We start from the raw sequence: 8677 nt of genomic DNA on the forward strand, positions 1-8677 counted from the left end.
TGATTTCAGAGGAAAGTTTACATTTTTTTAGACTTCTACAAGGCATTTGACGCAGTGGAGTATGCTTTTATTTTCAGTTGCCTTCGAAAATGTGGTTTTGGTGATTTTTTTTTATAATGCCATCAGGACACTTTATGCTAATAGTAACCGCTCACATTGAAATTTAGTTTTGGTATCTCACCCTATCTTTTCCTCCTTGCCACCCAGATTTTCTCACACTATATTAATAAAAGTACCTTGAAAGGGGTTCTCATTGCAGAAAGAGAAATAAAGATCAACCAATTAGCAGATGATACTGCTCTTTTTTTAAGAGATGCCTCTTGGGTCCCTATTGCAATCCGAACTGTTGAAAGATTTTCTAAAGCTTCAGGTCTTTTTTTTAATTTGTCTAAATGTGAACTACTTTCAATTAAAGAGTGAAACCTTTCTACAATGAATACTATTCCAATTAAAGATAATATATCTTATTTAGGTATCTATAGGCTATATGTAAAAATTACCCAAAAAAAAGCACAACTTTTCTCCTCATAAATATTTTATATGGAATAACAGATATATTCTATATAAAAACAGATCTCTTTTCTTCCAGCGCTGGTTTGAGGCAGATATTTTGTTGTAAAAGTCAATTATTTAAAGGGGTATGACCCCTTTAATGCAAATGGCCTTTTATTAATCTATGAGGAATTTCTTAATCGTTTCAACATTCCTATTACCCCTAAAGAATTTGCTATTGTATTCGATGCCATACCATCTGGAGTTAATAGACTATTTCAACAAATCCCCTACCCCTCTATTTTACCTTCTTTAGACCCTGCTGTTACAATGGTGGGGAAATATTGCTTTTCATCCACTTCCTCTAATAGATCAATACGTTTATTATTTCTCAAGGAAAATGTTTCAATTCCAAATGTGACAGTTTATTGGAATGCCTTTGTTTTTGATATTGGCTGATTCCAAATAGATACTTAATTACTAATAAGATAAGAGAAGTTTCCTTTCGTATTGTCCATTGTGTATATCCTGTTAATACCTTCTTAAAGAAATTCAAAAAAGATATTGATACAAATTGTTCTTTTTGCAAACAGCACCCAGAGACTATTGTGCATTTATTTTGGCTTTGCCATTACTCTAAATGATTGTGGAAAGACTTTTCCCTATTTGTTACTGAGAATATTGATAAGGATTTTTCTTTACTTTGGGAAAATGTTTTGTTTGGAATTGTTAATAGGAAAAAATAACATTTACTGAAAACAAAATATACTTACTCAATCTTCTTATTTTATTAACAACATTTTATATACATAAATGTAAATTTTCAGGTCAAAAACCACTTTTTTATGTTTTGCTTGCTGAATTGCAGCATTACTTTGGGACTATCTTTAACTCATGTAACAAGAAGGCTTTAAAAACAATTGAAATTTGTAAGTCTTTTAATATTTTCCTTTGATGTGATCTTCTGTGATTAGTTATATACCCCTGTCTTGTACCCTGTAGTTTTTTTTTCCTTCTCTTTTCTTGTTTATTTGTTCTACATTGTGACTGCTTTTATCTTTGTCTATATAATGTTCTTAATAAAATAAAAAAAAATAGGAAAACAAAGCCACAATCGGGACATTTTAGGCAATTTAGAAATGCCAGCCAGGATATGTCCCCGAAAAAAGAGGACACAATAGGCTAGGTTAAATTTGGAATGGCACACAGCATAGGTTAACATATGGAAGAAACCGTTTAATACAAAATTAACACTGCTGCATACTGTGCGCTACTGCCCATAGCCTTTACTATACAATTTTTTTTTCATGTGAAATAAAATTCATTATGCAGTAACACACATTTCTAACAGTTTAAACCGTCTAAATAGTATAAGTCAGTGAGTGGCATCCTGTACGCAGTTTTAAAATGATTACTCTGCATTTTTAATCCAATTTTGTGTACTTGTATGAAAATGCAGTCAGAGCAAGAACAATGCATTATGAGATACTGTATTTATTTGCACATGCATTGCATAAAGCTACTGCACGTTTTGTAATAGGTCATGTGGTTGAAAATTCACATAGGCTACTTTGCAGAATATACATATTGCATACAACAAATAGGCCTAGTCAAAGTAGCATGGTAGTATGCTATTCTGACCAATGTGTTTTATTTTTCACATTCACGTAAAAAAGTCACATTATGAGTGAATACACATTTGAGGAAATATAGGCTATTTTATTTCATATAATTAAATACATGTTTTGTTGTTTAACAAATGTCAGTGTCAAAACTATATTCAACAGGGTCATGTCATGCATGTCAGCATAACCCAGGTCAGCATATAAAGCTGTGCATCTGAGTGCATCTCGTTCAGTAAACATACAGCAGCATCTCTGAAGCAGCTGGTGGTGCAGAGCTCTGTAACGTTTCATAAATCAGACCTGATGTTTCCTGACAGAACTCCTCCTCTCCGGTCTGCTTCCTGTTGATACCGTCCTGACGGTTCAGACCGAGCGGCATGAAAAATTCATCAGTAGATTAGAGTTATTTTGTCACGGAGCTGCACTGCACATGAAACAGTATCTTCACAGACTTTTGCCTTTGGACTTTCCATCTCTGATCTCCATAATACCATAAAACACTCAATTCAAGTTTCTCCCTGGTCTTTTTTCCCCCCCAGGTTTTGAATAAATAAGGTTCAGGGAGCTACTGTGACCTACATATGTCATGTCCTGATGGCACAACGGTGGCCTCGTGTTTATGTGCGACATCCATTGTGGTATAATTAGTTTCCTTTGGCCTCAAAACTCAGAAAGTAGCAGCCGACAGGAGGTTTGAATTCTGGGTCAGTGTGGGAATCTGTTGAACTCGGAATGATCTTTTCAATGACGTGCCAAAGTTAGATGTCAAACCCATGAAGACATCAGAATACATTAAGATTTTTCATATCTTTGACTCCCAATACAAGATTCACAGACCACATATTATAACCAATAATATTTATTATGAAATATTTGAAGGTGAATGTATTTAAATCACTATAAAATGATAATATAACACAATAATATAATATTATAAATTAATATGATACAATATATTAATAAAATAAATAATAGACGTTATATTATATAAATAAATCATATATTGCCGCATATTATATCAATATTTATATTAAATAATATTAATTTAAAAAATAATATTTATTTATATAATTAATAATGAATAAAAAATACATTTATGAATTCATTACTATACATATAGCCTACATATACTATATTTGTAAAATAAATATATAGTAAAACATTTTTGAATGTTTCATTAATTTGTTCAAACAAAGCTCTGCTGTTGTAGATCACGTAAAGCTCGCGAATCTAAAATATATTCCTGGTTCGATTCGAATCAGTCATAATCGAAAATGACTCGGTGTTCCGTGAGGGAATCATTTGTGAACCGATTCAAACCGCAACTCAAATGAATCATTTTGATTGACTCATTTAAAAGAATCGGGTTTGAAGAATTACAGACTTACATACATCCAGCAGAATCTTTCGACGGTTTTTACATCATTAACACTCAGTAAGTGCTGGTTAAAGTCTTCTCGCTGCTTGTAAAGAATGTATTAAATTGTGCAAGAGCAGCAGGTGTTTTCAGGTATGTTTGAAACCTCTTTTTTAAATTTATGCTAGAACATCTGCGAAAATGTTAACGTTACGTTCATTAATTAGCACAGGAGAACCTAGCATAACACTGTAGGCTAGCTATTTTGTTGTACACAAATAACTAACGGTTTTTTGGTTACTAGATAGATAGATCGATAGATAGATGTTTAATAAGGTGAATTCGTGTAAATCGACCTTTTTGACATTTAGACTGAGACACTAACAGATTAATTTGAACCCTTTTAGCTTTGTTTCCGGTTTATTTAAGCATTAAAAAAAAATTAAAATAATGTAACCAACCGTTTACACCAAAATGAAGGTTTGTGGTGCGTTATAAACTTGAAAGCAGCTCAACGTGTACTACATTTTACTCAACAGTTACCTGCAGTATCTGAATCATCCAGCAGATGGCAGCCGATCACTGTTGAGAATGTAAGTCCCTAAACTCATCATCTTAATGAGGTTACTACATCATTAATTATCCTACAAACACTTCCACACAGCAACTTATTTCCATTAATACGTGTCAATTATTTCTACATGTTAAGACAGATTACCTAATTCTTGAAAGAGCTATTGTTTTAAAAATGCACACATGAAATATTCCCATTACCTCAGTGATATCACTAAAATAGAAGCACTTTGTGTATGAAACATTGCCTCAAAACTGCAAAAACAGTTTAGCATTTTATTAAAAACTGCAGTGGTCTAATTAAGTGGCTCACAACACCTGTATCAACATATCATTTTCCCTCTGTGATGGTTTAAGTCAGTAATACTGAATTTGCCATCAAATAATAGGAAAATACACCACGTTAGGCACATGCAGGGATCGAATGTGCCGCCTTCATACCCCGATCATGATACATTGTGTATTAAATGTATTTTTGGAAATGGAAAGCGGACGTGCCAGCATGTGCTGTTTCTTTTTTTCAGCCAGGCACAGATGTTAGGTGACTCCTCCAACATGTGACACATAAACACAGAACAGTCCTATTTAAACACTCCTATGGTCGGCAGCCAGCCTCCAACAAAAACACATATGCGCTATGCTCACTGTGGCCAAAAACCCACTGTCACGGTGGAAGCCGGTGCCACACGATCTCGTGATGGAGGCCGGTGACACATTCGGACGCCTACAGGGTCTGACAACTGTTTACTGGGCCGTGCCAAGCGGGGTAATGCTGGGGTTCACGGGAAGGTACCTGTTCACGAGCAGAACAAGCCAAAACCTTGGCAGCGGAACGGCGTGCGCAGCGGGTTTGCCACTTTAGCTCCTCTATTCAAGCGCAGATCACTATATTAGATCGCTGCTAGAGCTCCATTCACACAGACCCGCCCACATGAGGTTATACAAGAGCGCTGATAACATAAAAGATGGATATTACAAGTGTTACAATGGATATTACAAGATATTACAGATCTGCCGCCTTTGCCAGTAATAGATTTGAACGTGTTGTTGCATATATCTCATACATACTGTAGGGGGATTATTTCATGCTTGTAAAAGATAAATATAGGCCTTTACGAATCTTATCCAACTATTATTAGACGATTGTATGTAATAATGTAAAGGAAAACGATGCATAAGACATGTCATTTTAGAATATATGAATCAGAAACGTCAAATAATCTACTATACATTTTGTAACCTATTCTAATTTATTTGCTTTTTTAAAAATACTGTGGGGGAGTGATGGTAGTGAAATAATACCATAGTATTTTGAAATATGCAATAGAATCGAATTAATACTGTACTTAAATATCATAGTATTTATATCCCTTACAGTCAACTACCCAAAAGTTCCTTGGTATTACTGTGATTTTGACCTGTACCACGGTAGTACCGTGGTATTCTTGAAAGTGCCAAAAAACATGGTATTATTACTAATACAAAAAGTACAAAAACATATTATAGTACTATTTGGAAGTACCTTGTAGTATGTTATTTTATTTTATATATTTTTATTTTATTTTAATTATTTATGATGACGATAACTTGAGTAAAAAAAAATCTAATTAATACTTAAATTCAACAAGGATGCATTAAACTGATCAAAAGTGATAGTAAAGAAATTAATAATGCTAAATAAAAAATAAATGCTGTTCCTTCGAACTTTTTATTTATCAAAGAATCCTGAAAAAAATGTATAACGGTTTCCTCAAAAATATTAAGCGTGACACCTGTTGTCAGCATTGATAATAATAAAAAAGTTTCTTGAACATTAAATCAGCCTATTAGAATGATTTCTGAAGGATCATGTGACACTGAAGACTGGAGTGATGATGCTGAAAATTCAGCTTTAAATTACAATAAATAAATTACATTTTAAAATATATTAACATAGAAAACAGTTATTTTAAATTGGATTAATATTTCACAATATTACTATGTTTACTGTATTATTTATCAAATAAATGCAGCCTTGGTGAGCATAAGAGTCTCCAAAAACATTTCAAAAACGTACCGATTCCAAACCTTTGAACAGCACTGTATATGTCAACCCTAGTATTACCATAGTACTCATCCAAAAAGTGCCTTACATACCTTTCATAAACATTTCAGGTAAAATATATAAGAATCTTTTTTCATTTTTAATATATTTTTTTCCCTGTCAGCAGATCTGTACATCATCTGTACATGTGTGGGAAGACAAGCAACAATATGTAGAGGACTGAAAATCATTCAGTTCATCCTATTACAACAGATTAAAAGCTGTTTAGCTGAATTAAATGTAGGTTATGAGGCTGTGGGAGCAGATTTCAGTTCATCCGTGGTCAGTTAAATAAGAGCAATCATGAGTAAATAGCACAGGGAATTATGGGAGAAAGGCGAGAGGACAGGAACTTCAACACAGACGCCCAGCTGGCTTCTGAGAGATCTCTGTGTGTGTGTGTGTGTGTGTGTGTGTTTATATGAATGCTTGTATGACTGCCTGTGATCCTGTGTGTGTGTGCCCACTATTGGCTGCTCAGTAGGATGATTAAAGCACACTTGCCAGTGCTCTGGGGGTTGTTGCCAGGGCTCTGAAGGAGAACGCGAGCTGATTGGTTCCCTCAAATGACTGAGGATTCCAAACTAGTCACATTAACTCAGCAAGCAACCTGACCTGAGAGCACATCTTAGTCAACAACTCTTACAAAAATCCATGAAAATCAATTCCACACTTCACGTTAATTGATTTCTTTGAAGTTTGCCGAAAGAGACCGTCAAGGCCAAAGTGGCAACGTTTCGGAGACGACGCTTCGTCTCGGCGACTAGACGGATGCCGCATTAAAATGCACGCTGTGTTTTGCAGAGGTATAAAACTCAGCGACGGAGGGTGATTTTAAGATTGGGATGAGCCGAGATTGAGAGAGAACTTCGGAGGCTTTAGGGATGATGGAAGGTCAAAGATACCGGCATTCTGGATTAACATTTTCACTGCACAATTTTCTACTCTGTCACTCTTTAAGATATTCTAATATCACTGATAACCTCTTTACAACACCTCTCGGAAAAAAAACACAGTTGCTCAAACAAAGCAGCAATTACTGCCAGCCATGATTTCATGCATCTCTCGTCCGTTTTATTATGCACTAAGGCTTCAAAAGTATCCCGTCGTCAGCCTTTTACAGCTGTAGTAAATATGTTGGCGTTATTTATTGACCGGCTGAGTTTTTCCATCAGGCTTGGATGTTGCTTTTGTGCTTGTGAAGCACGGTTGAAAGTGAAAAGAAACAAAACTGCTACTGAAATTCAAAATATGAGGGCTTTTTTTTTTTCTTATAATGTATATTTTTTTCTTTTATATCTTATGTCCATTTTGTCCATTTAAATTAGATTGAAATATTCACTTTTTCTTTTAAAAATAATCTAAATTATTGATGATGACTTATCTTTATTTTGACCAATAAAATGCTTCAAAGAATGAATTATAAATTACACACTACTGTCTTAATGTTTGGAGTTATTTTTATATTATTATAATAATTTTTTACGAAATTTAAACTTTTATTCAGCAATGATCCATTAAAATAATCAAAAGTGACCGTACAAATTGCTGTCAAAATTCATTAATTCTAAATTCAAAATTTAATGGTTCAAAATTCTAAAATCTATTAAAATCTATAAAAACTATTTTCTATTTTAATATATTTTAAATGTTAAAATATAATTTCAAATATATTAAAATAAACTCATTAATTTTATTGTTAACAATCAAAAGTGACCGTACAAATTGCTGTCAAAATTCATTAATTCTAAATTCAAAATTTAATGGTTCAAAATTCTAAAATCTATTAAAATCTATAAAAACTATTTTCTATTTTAATATATTTTAAATGTTAAAATATAATTTCAAATATATTAAAATAAACTCAATAATTTTATTGTTAACTTCTTTTAGATTTTTAACGATATAATTGAATAAAATCAGTTTTATATATATATATATATATATGTTTTGCTTTAAAGTATTTTAAATGTTACAATATATTTTAAAAATATATAAAAAATAATTGCTTATTTAATATTTCAATTAAATTACAAATATATTTTACAATGATTAATAAATTTAATTTAACATGTTTTTAACTTTAGTTAATTTAGCAAATTATACACACACACACACACACACACATAAAATGTATATATTTAAATATATTTCAAATTAGCAATGTATTTGTTATAAATTTTGATTCTGTAAATCAAATCACACACAAAACAGACTGCTAATGCACATTCTAGAGTTAATAATCTCAAAAGGACTTCCTTACCTGTAATTGCCATGACAACTTCTCATATTAATATTTTATACTCTGATAGCATATTTTTTAGATAAAAAAGGCCATCACAAAGGTGTAAATACATCAAATAAAAAATCAAATGCCTTCATAAACACCTCTAAGAATCGAATCCAAGTGTTGGCTGTTTTATTTTCTCTCAGCGGAAATGTTGTGTTGAAACGTGAGGGTTGCTTTGAAGGGCTGCAGGCGTTTAGCGTGTCCTTAGCAGCCCTCTGTACGCTTCACTGCAGCTATTGCATGTTTTCCTCTCTCGG

This window comes from Sinocyclocheilus grahami, unplaced genomic scaffold, assembly GCF_001515645.1.
Source record: "Sinocyclocheilus grahami isolate Dianchi unplaced genomic scaffold, SAMN03320097.WGS_v1.1 scaffold56.1, whole genome shotgun sequence".
Taxonomy (NCBI): Eukaryota; Metazoa; Chordata; class Actinopteri; order Cypriniformes; family Cyprinidae; genus Sinocyclocheilus; species Sinocyclocheilus grahami.